At 35.6% G+C, this 13,788-nt stretch overlaps 1 long non-coding RNA gene across 3 annotated transcripts in view; it reads right to left on the bottom strand.

The window, feature by feature from the left end:
• Positions 1–13,788, bottom strand: part of LOC132681189 (uncharacterized) — a 176,951-nt gene that overhangs the window by 140,690 nt on the left and 22,473 nt on the right. For 2 of the 3 annotated variants that reach the window (XR_013556103.1, XR_013556104.1), the window contains exon 3: positions 2,694–2,773. The exons of the other annotated variant lie outside the window; for it this stretch is intronic. This is a non-coding gene — a long non-coding RNA (uncharacterized LOC132681189). The remainder of the gene's footprint in view (positions 1–2,693; positions 2,774–13,788) is intronic. 3 annotated transcript variants of the gene reach the window in all.

The following is a 13,788-nucleotide window of genomic DNA, read 5'->3' as shown; positions in this document are numbered from 1 at the left end:
ATACACATGGTACTTTTTGTTCCACACTCTCATTTGCATGTACACATGTACACACTATACACACAGGGATACACTGCTCCTTTTTCTGTGGTAAGCATTAAATGCACAAACAACTATGAGGAATTTCAAACATGTTAAAATTAAAATATGTTGTCTGGAATATTTCTCTATTTGCTCGCTGGGTGACCCACGACTTTACCAACTCTGTATACTCTGAGCTCATAGATAGATGGATACATAGATAGATAATAGATATGTAGACATAGGTAGGTAGATATTGAATACTGAAATATTTGTATTGATATTTATATATTGATATTTATACTGAATATTGAGTATTTATATATTGAATATATATTTATAAATAAATGTCAATATATATTCAATATATAAATATATTGAAATATAGTCAATATTCAGATAGATATGTAGACATAGGTAGGTAGATACTGAATACTGAATATATTTCAATATATATTTCAATATATATTTTTAATATTCAGTATCTACCTACCTATGTCTACATATCTATCTGTCTACCTAACTACCTATCTATTGAACTATTTATCTTGCTGCCTGCTGGATGTCTCCAACATATCTAAAATTGAATATCTGAAGTCAACATGCCTAAAACTGAATTTGGATCTTTGCTTTCACACATGCTAACCTTATTTATGTTCCCTATCTCAGAAAGGGCATCTCTACACAAACCAGAGATCTTGCTTTCATCCTAGTTACTTTTCTCTCTGTACTTCATCCTTTGCTTCATATCTAATTAGTCATATTCTGTTTGTCAATAGATCATCAGTTCTCACCAGATTTTAACAGCAGTTTCTTGATTTATTTCCAATATGTTCTTCCTGGAACCTCTACCAATCTACCCTCCATTTTAGTGTCAAAACCATCTTTATAACATGGAAATATGATCATGTCGATCCTCACAGAGTTATGGGGATCATCCCACTTCTGACATCACTATGATATGGAAAAATAATTTAGTAACTTAAGGGCATGAACACTCTTATCCTCTTATCTAGAGCTCTTCAAATTATACCATAAAGTGATACTGTAAAAGAAGAGCAGACTGGTCAGTATGAAAGGCATTCCTCTAATGCATGTTTTGGTTTAAGGATGAAAACTAGTTGCTGCTTTTGCTGTTTAGTGGAAGGAAATAATTGAGGCCCTCTTGAGTCAGCAATTGTGCAATACTGTCCTGACTATTTCGGGCCCTGATTTCTACAACTTGATATAACGCTATAGTTTGCAAATCTTCACTTCACCAATAAAGTGCCAATCTATTTAACTTCACATAGCTGATTCATTTTAACATAATTCCTGAGCAAGGTGGCCTAGATCTCTTGCATGTAACATCCTCTCTCTTCATATCAGAGCTCAGCATGTAGGAGGCAAATGTGCTGAGGGGCAGTCCTCCAACAACCGCTCTTCCAACATGAAGCTGTTATCAGCAACAGAACCAAGCAGAGGAAGCAAGTTTTCAAGATCACACCAGCATCCTAGTCCCCAGTCAGGCCTCTGTGGTTTTAAAAACTACAAATTCTGCCAACAGCAAAGATTACATATCCTGTTTTTCTTTTTTACTATGACCTTCTAGTTTATTCCTCAAATCCAATATCTGTCAGTTCCTTATTCCCAGTGATCACCAAAGGTGAAAGTCAAACATTCTCTGCTTTACCAAATGATATGTAGATTCCCATCTAAGTCACACCCTATTCCTTTGACACACTTCAACCTCAACTGTTCCTTTACTCTCATCTTTTCCCAATCTTGTCAATTCATTTTTCTACACCATCAAACACATTCCCATATTCTTCCTTTTATAGACACTTGGCTTTACCTTTGATGTGATCATTTTCTTAATGACCCCTCACGAAACAATTCCTAGGGAGTTGCAAATCTTCTTCAAAAAATCTTTCAAATTCTATACTACTATTCTAAATCATTTCTGAGCCTCTTATTTTGTCCATCATTTGTCTTATAGTTTCAGTTGTCATCCTATTGCACTCAAGACCCAATCACATGTCATGCTATTAATAACTTGCTAGATTCCCAGATATATATTTACTTGACTATTTTAATACACAAATTTTTATTTAAAAAAAATTTTTTTTAACGTTTATTTATTTGTGAGACAGAGAGAGACAGAGCATGAACGGGGGAGGGTCAGAGAGAGGGAGACACAGAATCTGAAACAGGCTCCAGGCTCCGAGCTGTCAGCACAGAGCCCGACGCGGGGCTCGAACTCACAGACCGCGAGATCATGACCTGAGCCGAAGTCAGCCACCCAACCGACTGAGCCACCCAGGCGCCCCAATACACAAATTTTTAATGTCTATATGTGTTCCATTTTTTCTAAAATAAATTGAACTTACAGTATTATCAGGATTTTCTTTAATAACAGTGTGTGTAACAGGTAATCTACATCTTTTTTTTAATCCAGTCTAATGCCTTACTTCATTTCTATCATCTCCTTACTGATAATCATGTCTAATCTCTGAGCCTACAGCTCATTCTGTCCCTATCATTCACCTTCTACTTAGGTGAGACCTGATTTAGGTAGTGATCAGTTACAAGTGGACTCAGTCGTATGTCAGGAATGAGATAAAGGCCTAAGAATTGAATTGCAGGGACAGGGCATAGATCAAAGTTTAGGTCAGGACTAGCTTGAAGCTTACGCATTTGATGGAGATCACATAAGGAGTTTATATCAGAGAGGAGCTGAGGCTCAGCAATGAAAAAATTCTGGAAGACAAATCTGAAAAAAATTATAAACTATGCAAGTTATTGTTTGTTTCTGATCATGAAATGCCCCGAATCTTAAAATGGTCTCCTCAATCTTTTGTACTTTAGATATTTCCCATTATCTTATACCATGCTAATATTTCTACCTCCTTGGTCTTGAACATAATTCTACTGACCGTTTTCTCCAACTTGACTTTCAAGCTCCTGATCAAGACTGTCATGAATCTAAAATTGACTATGTTTATGATATACCTATCTATCCTGACCCACTTCGGCAGAACCTATAGCTCATAAAACCCGTGATTTGACTTCATATGAATCCTTCTTGTCACCCTGTCAATATCCTAGTATTTCTAATGTTTCAGTGCTTTCCAATCTCCTCAAGCCCCAAAGGCATGCTCTTCCTTCCTTTTGTACTACAATCAGAATCACCTCTTTATTGAGATCAGATCAGAACTCTGATCAGAGTTCCTTCAACTTTACTCTCTCTACTCCAGAATTTCTTTTTAACTCATCTAGATCTTCTTCTCTGTTACCTCAGGCAAGAGATAGTCTCACCCTTTCCAATATTACACTTTTACTTGCACACTTAGCACCAATTCCAGAACCTTGCTCAATTGACCTTCATCTTCAATAACATTTCCACTGACTTTTTAAAACAATGTGTATTTATTTATTTTGAGGGACAGGGAGTGAGACAGAGGACAAGTGGGGGAGGAGCAGAGAGAGAGGGAGAGAGAATTCCAAGCAGGCTCCATGCTGTCAGCACAGAGCCCGACGCTGGGCTCTATCTCACTAACTGTGAGATCATGACCTGAGCTGAAACAAGAGTCAGATGCTTAACTGACTGGGCCACCGAGGTGCCCCTCCACTGACTTCTTTTTGATTCACCAACATAAAAGTACCTACAAGTATTAAAAAAACAGATATGTGTGTATATGAATGATTAGACAAATAAATGAATCAATGAATATGTTTACTGTCCCTTGATGACCATTTCTTTATGGGTTAGGGATATTTTATGACCACCACAAAAGTGTGTCCTATTCCCAGCTAGTTGACATCCTTTCAGTGGAAATTCCAGCTCCAGCACTGCAACTGTTGAATGTGGGCATCAGTCAGCACCGAGTGAATGGTTTTTTGGTCCCAAACTTTACTCCTTGCTCATGTTTCTGAGCTAGACACTGGGGTCCAACACTAAACTGTAGGCAGTGAGGGCTGACTTGGTGGGGACATTGTCTCCACTCTAGAAGTTTGAGGGTAGGGTTATGGAGATCTCTGAAGCCTAAGCAATGGCCAGGATGAGGCATGTTCAATTTCTGGGCTGAGGTTTTATCATAGCCTTTTGCAATTTTCACATGAATTGGGGCTAGGGTTGATGAATTATTTTTTTAAACAATCTATGATTTATGTAATTATATTAAGGTACCTTGAGGTTTTTCTCTACATTGTGTCAAAGACATCATAATTATCAATAGTTTTGCTTAACTAGAAACATACAGATTGTAAAAAAGGAAAAGAATCTAAAAACAGTAAAGAAAATCAAGAATTTGAGGAATGTTTCATATCTATGCAGAATCCATTTTACAATTCAAATATTATCAAGAATAGGCCATTGTGTTTTACATGCATTTAATTTAAGCACTCATAAAATGCTGAAATTATCTATGATACTGGTTTATATTCTGACACTGGAAATAAAACAACATTATTTTTCTTTCTTTTGCAAAGAGCAAAGGGTTTCAGAATCAAGTTTGTCTTCAAGCAGCAGCAAAGTCTTGCTGACAAGATATTTTGGAACAACTTGCTATTAGGAAGGAAGTCTGAGTAGGAGGATGAGAAATAGCTTATGCCCATATGACACATACAAGTTGTGAACGTGTTAGAAGTCCATGATGTAGAACATAAGAGGATGTAACAATTTATCTCAGTGACACAAAGGACCTTATTCTATTCTTTTGTTTTTATAGCTCTATTCCGAATTAAATTTTCTTTCTCTTCTGTTTTCATTTACCTGATGGTTATAAACATTACAATTTATAACATGATGAGAAAATAGAGAACTTTTCAAAATATCTTGAACAAACTGCATGGACTTTCATGTTGAAGTCATCTAACCTTGTTACTCTAGGTACATGGCAAAAATATTGTTGCATGGGAAATATCAGTAAATTCTACCCTCTTTTATCTAATGACTTACACTTTTACAGTGACTTTATCTAAAACTGTCACAAGGGCTTTGTATGTAAACTTCTCTGCATCTCATGGAAATCAGTAGCAAAAAACTTCACAAAAAGCAAAAACCCAAAAACTCCTACTGTCAAAATTATTATCCTAGAACACAAGATAATCAAATGATTCTTTTCTTTTTTTTTTATTTTACAGAGCAAGCGAGACAGTGAGAGAGACAGCGAGCAGGGGAGAGAAGCAGAGGGAGAGAGAGATGATCTTAAGCAGACTCCATGCCCAGTGTGGAGCCTGATGTGGGGATCGATCACATGACCCTGGGATCATGATCTGAGCCAAAATGAAGAGTCAGACACTCAATTGACTGAACCACCCAAGGACCCCTCAAATGATTCTCTTCTAACATTATAGAATTTGCCCAATAATGAATTCAACAATTATTGAGCTTCTATAAATTCAAAATTCTAACAGGTCCTTGAGGAATCCACAGATGAATAGGCCGGAAGCCTCCATGATCTCATTTTTAGCTCCACTATATCCTCTAAATTTACACTTATCTATATCCTCTAGTAAATGGGCTCTCCCCTTTAAACCCTCCTAATATTCTGAATTTCTTTATGGAACAAAGTTTTGTCATTCCTGTATCAAAGTCATGTATTCCCTTATACAAATCGTGTGAGTAGCTTGTAAGACTGAGTTCTGTGAGGGTAAGAACACCACCTTATATACCTTTGTATCTGCTAAAATACATGCCTTAGTACCTTATCCTTTGTAATGATACCTCTTATACCCATCTCACAAGGCAGTTTAGAGGGAATGCCAGATGAATGGCACAAACAGTGAAGAGTTATGGGGAAAAAGAAGAGGCGAAGGCAACTTCCAACTTCAGGCCACTTAGAAATGTATAGGGAGAGGCAGCCTTTGAATTAAAGACCAACTGACACCCTTTGATTAGTAACATTAAGATGTATAATTCTCTAAGTTTTTAAGTTTAAATTACTAAATTAGGGGTGCCTGGTTGGCTCAGTCGATTAAGTGTCTGACTTTGGCTCAGGTCATGATCTTGCGGTTCGTGGGTTCGAGTCCCATGTTGGGCTCTGTGCTGACAGCTCAGAGCCTAGAGCCTGCTTCGGATTCTGTGTCTCCCTCTCTCTCTGTCTCTCCCCCACTCACACACTGTCTCTCTTTCAAAAATAAATAAACATTACAAAATTTAAAAAAATTACTAAATTGTCCAAAGGGAAAAAAGGGACATTGACAATATTTGTTTTATTTATTTATATGAATTAGAAGATTAGTGCATATTTGTTTCAATTATGTATCATATAATCACATGTTTATTCCATCCCAAAACTTAACAGTATAAAACAACAACAATTTTATTGTATTCATGATTTGGTCAGTCATGAATCCAAGGAGGGCATAGCAAAGATGGCTTATCTTTTCTACGTGATATCTGTATCTCAACTGGGGTGTCTCAACAGGGGTGGCTAGGATGGCTTGCCAGGGGCCTCTGTTCTGCCTGTCTTAGAAGGATTCTTTGGTTCTTCTCCACATTGTTCTTGAAGGTTCTGGTTGCGATGCCTGGCATGGCTAGGGGGCTCACCGGTCCACTTCCTTTCCACTCAGCCTATGTAGCTAACTTGAATGTACTCATAGCAAGATGGTCTGAGGGGATGTATGGTAGCAAGAGAACTTCAGTGGGCATTCCCATTCAAAAGGGGAGAAGAGGGGAAAGTAGTAGTCACTAGTCCAAAGCTTCTGAAATCCAGCCAGGACAGCATTGCCAGTTTCCTAACTGGAGTCCAGCCATGCTTTCTTGGAGCTGTTTTCTATGGTTTTAAACTCCACTGCCCAGCTTATTGGCTCCACACTCTTAAGGATCCTTCCTTTTCCATAGGAAATGGCCCATGTTGGCAGCTGTTTAACTTTTTTAGCCTGCTTTCTGCCTGTACAGAGATTGGGACTCTATTTTACTTTTGAACTGACCCTCTTTCATTTAATATAGATTTCAGTGCTTCCACAAATTGTCCTAAAAACACTGTGGCTTTCTCAGGAATATTATTTATGTTTATTAGACAAAAGCATATCACAAACCTCTTTGAAACAGGTGGTTCTTTGTTTTGGGCTGAGAGTCAGGGTGCTGTGGTAGAATACCCTTTAAAATCCACAAAAACCCTCTAGGAAAAAGGGTCTAAGACGTAAGCTTACAGCTTTGTTGTTCTTGTTTTTGTCTAGTGGAGAGAGTCCATGAGGAATATCACTAAATTGATTTCCAGTCTCAATAAAGGGTTCAAGCTGCCCTCCTGACTCCATCTTTAAACTGAGACGGTATTTTATTAGCAGGTGGCTGGATTGATAATTACCCTGAGGCCATTTCTTACCTTGTGAACCTTATTCTATATGGGTCAACTTTCCTTTATCTAACCTAACTCTAGAGTCCCTCTAAAATCCGCTTAAAAAGTAAACACTTCGTCCATAAGTTCATCTCTTTTCTCATATTTTGCCACATGTAGTTAGAAGCAGCCAGCGAGCACTTTCAACCTTCTCCTTAGCCACATCAATGAGTTTCTTAGATAACCTTTCTCATTTACATGTTACCACAGGTAAGGCTCATATTTCTGTCAGTAGGTAACCTGAGCTCCCTTTCCTCCAGCCTCCAGTGATAATTTCTGGGTTGTCCTTTAAGTCTTCACTGACCACTCACATGCCCTTGCAGCCTCTTTCCACCAAGGTGAATGCCTCACATTTTGATTCTTTTATGAAAATCAACTAAATTCTGGATCCAATAGTTTTATCAGTCAGTATTCACTCAGAGATGCAGAAGCACTATGTGTATGTAGTAGGAAAAAGAAATGTATTACAGGAGTTAGGACTCCCACAATTGGGAGAGAAGCTAGAAATGTAAAAACAAACAAACAAAAAAGGAGTCATAATTCCAGAGAAAACTAACTAGCCATCCCTCAGAGAGGTCAATGAGTTGGCTCTTACATGGAAATCTAGACGCTATGCCTATCAGCTGCAGAAATGGAGTCACAAAAGGAGGCCGGTGTAGAAACCCATGCAAGGTTATTGGCTGTTCATGACTATTGTCTCTGTGAGTGCACAGTAAAATACCTGGTGGTGAGCCTAGTGCCAATAGATGTGTCAGACAGGAAGGAGAGCTGGCCTCAGGGATGGGAAGAGAAAGGAAAAATGGGAAACCACCTGCAGCTCTATATCTGTCTCCAATTGTCTGTGGCTAATAACACAGACCACCCAGGGAAGGGGCTTCTGGAAAACATAGTTCTCAGCTTAATCAAGTTGATAATATAATAGTACATAACTATAATCATCAAAGAAAATGTGAAAATGACAAAAACATATAAAGAAGAATAAAAATTATGCATATGTTCAAAACTGAGAGGTAAATGCTATTAACATTTAACAGATCTTTACTCTGAAACACTTCATTTTATTATAGAAGATTTAACATTGGGAACATGGTGATTACGAAATATAGCATACTGATGAAGGACCAGGTTTTGGTTTGCTTAGCCAGGTTTGAATACCAGACTTCTCACTTTTAAGTGTATGACCTTTGGACTAAATAATGAACATCTCTTTCCTCTATTTTTTTCCTAAAAAGAATGATAAAAAATAGAACCTATCTGTAGTACAGCCTTCCAACAAGGTCCATGTCCTAATCCCTAGAACCTGTGACTATGTTATGTTTCATGGAAAAGAGGCATTTAGACTGAAGATGGAATTAAGTTTGGCAGTCACCTAGCAGAGTATGAAATCGGAGTGGGGTTATCCTGAATTATGCAGGTGTACCCAATGTAAGCACAAGAATTTTTACAAGTGGAAAAGGCATGAGAAAGCTTGGAGATGTGGCCATGTGAGAAGGATTCAGCCTGACCTTTCTGGCTTTGAAGATGGAGAAAGTGCCACAATCTGAGGCTAGAAATAATCCAGAAAAGGGAAGAAAATAAATTATCCTGTAAAGCCACCAGAAGGACATAGCCCTGCCAATACCTTGAGTTTAGCTGAGTAAGACCCATTTTGACTTCTCACCTCCAGAACTGTTAAGAAAAGAAACTTGTATTGCTTTAAACCACTAAAAGTTATGGTAGTTATAGCAATAGGAAATAAATATACTACATCATGGGAGTTTTGTGAGGATTAAATGAAATGATACATGTATGTAACAATAATTAAAATAGGTCTTAGCCCATGGCAACTACTCAATAAATGTGATTATTTACTATCAAAAATTATAATTTTACATTGATATCTATATCTATATCTATATCTATATCTATATCTATATCTATATCTATATCTATATCTATATCTATATCTATATCTATATCTATATCTATCTATGTATATAAAATAACTCCCCTGTTGCTGGAAAGTTAAATTGTATTCAATTTCTTGTTATTAGAAAAATGCTTCAATGGAAAAACTGAACGGAGACCTTGTCTGTCTTGATGCCTATTATAGACTCAGCAGCTAATACACTTAGTAGGGGCTCTATAAATATTCATTAAATAGATAAATGAAGAAATGATCAACATATTTGTGCCTATATATATTTTCACATTTGTCTTTTGTCTTTAGGCTAGATTCCCAGAAATGGTATTACTGGATCAAAATGAGCTGAACATTTTCATGCTCTTTATACCTACTGCCAAATGGATTTTCATAAAGGTTACACCAATTTACACTCCCACAGCATTGTATGAATTTGACTCTGTCATTCTTCCCATGTTAACATTGACTACCCTACATTTTAAATCTCTGATAACTTTTTGCCTTTTTATCATTCCTTTAATTGCATTTTTAATTATTTATCATGTTGAAAAAAACATTAATGATTATTTGACTAATTATTTGACTTTTTAATAATTTATTGTGTGAATTATATGATGGTTATTTTCAAATTATAAATTATTTTAAAGGTAAGGAGCATAAGGAAGATATGGAAAATAAGCTCCCCTGAACCCATCAGCAAAGTTTGACAAATGTTATCAATTTGACAATATTAATTCATTTATCAATTTATTTTTGAAATAGATCATGATAGGTATGTTTGAAATATCTTCTATTCTTCTTTTTCTCTTTCTCTCTCCCTAGGGAGTATTCTGCAGATTCTCGTTTATGTTTTTCTACTTTTATGTGTTCGCACACAACATACGTGTACACACAATTAGTATGAATTGCCTATTTTTCCAGAGTGTATTTTTCATATTAATCAATGAGTTCTTTGTATCATAGGATTTTAACTCTTTGTTTGTCATATTTGTCGTACATATCCTCCCATGTAGTCATTTTAATTATATTTGTTTTTAAATTGATTTTCACCTGATTACATTCATTTGATATAGAATTGTATAGAATTAGTATTAAAGTTCCATGGCTTTCATTTATGTATTTAGTATAATGGCAATGCCTTAAGGTAGTAATTATTAACACTTTGAGTCATGATTTCTGATCTTAGAATAAATTGCAATAAATATAGGTTGATAGCAGCTATTAAAAATCTGTATTATCTGATTATCTTAACATGGAATTTGCAAAACTTAAGATCTCTTTAGGTCTTACATCTTGATTAATTCTCTCTTTTTACAATATTAGCTTATGGTGGAGGCTGAAATGATAGTGGTATCAGTAATTAAAATTTATCAAATAAACAAATTCCAGAGATACACTAATATTCATCAAATCTTAAGTAATATCAAGAGAAAACATTTTTTTTCTGAGCTACTAAAAGGAAAGGAGTAAAATATATGATTTTCAGTGGTAGACTTCCCTTATCTTAGTATAAAGGTGTTACAAATCATTCAACATTGTTTAAAGCTATGATATTTTCATGAAACACAAAAATTAATTTAATCAAATAGATGTAAGGTATAATAAAATGGCTTCCTAGCATATACAGGCAAGAGATTATAGAAAGGAATTGTATTTTGGACCATGACTTAAGAATATAAAACTTTATTTTAAAATCCCAGAAAAAATTTTCTCAGTAACATCTAATCAATGGGTAAAAATCTAGGATTCATCTTCCCTTAAATTTTCCTTAGATGCAAACTACCATAAAAGAGAAGCAAAAATGAGCCAGTCACGATGTTGTTGTGGACGTGTGTGGAGAAAGACATGATTTCTCCTTGCCTCCAGAAAACATATAATAATATGACCATTTGTTGGAGTAAAGGAATAAATTATAATCTTAAAATATTTCATTGGAAAGTGTGTTCAATGGGAAGAAGCTATGTTTATGTATGTTCAGAAATCAGCAGACAGATACGAAGATAGCAATTACCTAATATAAAAGTATTTAACATTTTTGAACATATGCACACAAAACAAAACAATAAAAAACTGCAGCGTCTAATGGTACCTCTGTGACCAGAGATACAATAAAAGCAAAATAAAAATTAAAGGATGAAATTATCTAGAAATTAGGTTTAGCTGATATTACCACACAGAAATACTTCATTTAAAAATGTGAACTTTAAATACATTTCAATAAAGTAAATAACCAGGCACAATTAAGTCTATATTTGTTAAGGAAATGATAAATATAAGAAATTAAAAGTGTGTTTTTGGTGAACACTCTGTTAAGAAAGTGCAATCACTTAACCTATTCACTCTGATTTTAAATCAGTGCCCTTCAGCTTTCTCTCAGCCAGCTCTGCTGGAAACTGGCAAAGAGCACAAATGGAGACTAAACTTAGATTCTATTGCTTTCCTCTAAAAACGACTCATCAATTTAAAATACTTGGGCAAATGAAACTGACAAATGGCTTTCTACACTGAATATACCTAAGAGCTACGAAAATGATAATAATTTGCTTTTTACTCCTCGATTCATGTAATAGGAAAGGTTACAAATTTCAAGAGGGCACTATTTTGGGAAATAGTTTCAGGAATGAAAACATTAGAAGGTAGGCTATTTATAACTTCATATAATCTGATGTAAATATGCTCTGGCAATGGGATAGCCAGACTTGAATTTGAAAACTTCCTACTGTTATTCAGAAAGCTTTCCACTGTTTCATTATGATTTTTTTTTCTTTCAAGATTAAAGTGTATGGCAGGCTATCTTTAGTAACCTGACCTAATGGTCTCTTTTATCCACTCCTTCCCCAAAGCCCACCCTAATGCAAGGAACCTTTCCCAAGTGCCCTGGGAAGAAATCTCCTTGGGAAATTCTTCAGAAGGCTATTTAGAGAACACATGGTGACTGAAATAGTTTCTGAGGAGATGCATTGGCTTTTCTTGAGGGAGGGACTGTCTGGGCCTCCCTTGCCAGATTCTTCTGTGGATAGTTCTTTGCTCTCTCTGGTCTTTAGTCTGGTGCAAATTTATTTGTTCCATTAGATTTACATAACTCATATTTTTAGAGAAAGAGATTTCACATTAAATACTCATTTGTAGTAAGAAATTTGGAAAAAGAAGCAAAAGGGAAAAACTGAGGAGAAGGGATGGAGAGAGACGATTTGAAATAAAAAAGTTCAGAAAGTGAAGAAAATATAGAGTTTAGGGTGCCGCCAAAAGGACACTGAGATGGACGCTAGAGAAGGTGTCTATGACACCTTCTGACAGCTGCTGGATTATAGAAAGATGAACACATATTTTAATAAATATATATCTTGGGTGAGATATGGCCTGTCTGGCAGAATTTGTAAAACAAAGGAGTCTGGATTTTTCATTACACTTTTAACGTACATCTTATTTATTTTTAAATAGTTTTTGCCTCAATCTCATTAGCAAATAAATTACCCTAACAACAATATAGTTCTAAAGATAATTGATTTAATTTTAAAGATGAGATATTCTCATTTTGTTCTCTTTTTTCACAGGCCACATCCCTAACTGTGGCCAGGTATTTGTGCTGCAACAGCCATGATCCTTTCAAATAAGCTTACATTTTTAAAAGAAACCTTTAAATTGGATTTATCCTAAAACTTTCCACAATCTAGTTGTCCATGTCTTGCAATTAATCGTGGAAATAACCTGTAGGAAAAAAAAAGCACACAGACAAATGCAAAGTTTTACTACCCATCCTACACTTGCTTCAGTTTCAGAACTGATGATGGGAAATATCCTGTTTATTGAGACTGATAATATCCAATTCAGGTATTTCCATCAGAAAGACAAAGATCCTCCAAGTCAAATATTATCTACATGAAGAAAAGAAGGAGAGGCTCAAACGACAAGCTCAGCTCCTGACTAATTGCCACAATAAGACAATGTGGGGCTTTGCTGCTAGAGAGCTAAATTGGCACACTGTGCGTTCTTGTTGGAATTAAAAGATGGCTGGGGGGGAATACAAGAATACTCTTATAAAAAAAGTTAGGAGGTAATCTCGTTATAAGTTTTCCAAACTTCCCTACTGAATGTTTGTTCCAAACTTTATTTAAATAGCATGTTACAGCGATACCTCATTTACATGGTATGTCAAAGTGTTATAATTTCCACATTTCTAGACTCCCAGGTCCAAGACAGCATTGCATAATGAAGGGAAAGGTTACAAGATTTCTAGGAATGGATTTCTGTGTAAATAATCATCAGTTATTTTATCAACCTTCCACGGACAATGAGATATCTATGATGTATTGGCTATTACTTACTCAATGTTTTTACCCTCCATGGATTTAGGCATTTTTAGTAAACACAGAAAAGAGATTCATTATACTGTGGAGTATTTCTTTTTTAATTCTGTTACTTTTTTTTTTTTTTTTTTGCATTTGCGTTTTATCACAAAATTCATCTAAGCATAGAAATGGTTGTTTCTCATTGGGGAGTTTATCTGCCAAAATGTTATTGCTATAGGAAATGTATGTCACA

Source organism: Panthera onca, chromosome A1 (assembly GCF_046562875.1).
Source record: "Panthera onca isolate mPanOnc1 chromosome A1, mPanOnc1 haplotype 2, whole genome shotgun sequence".
NCBI lineage: Eukaryota > Metazoa > Chordata > Mammalia > Carnivora > Felidae > Panthera > Panthera onca.
This window is presented reverse-complemented; position numbering and strand designations above follow the sequence as displayed.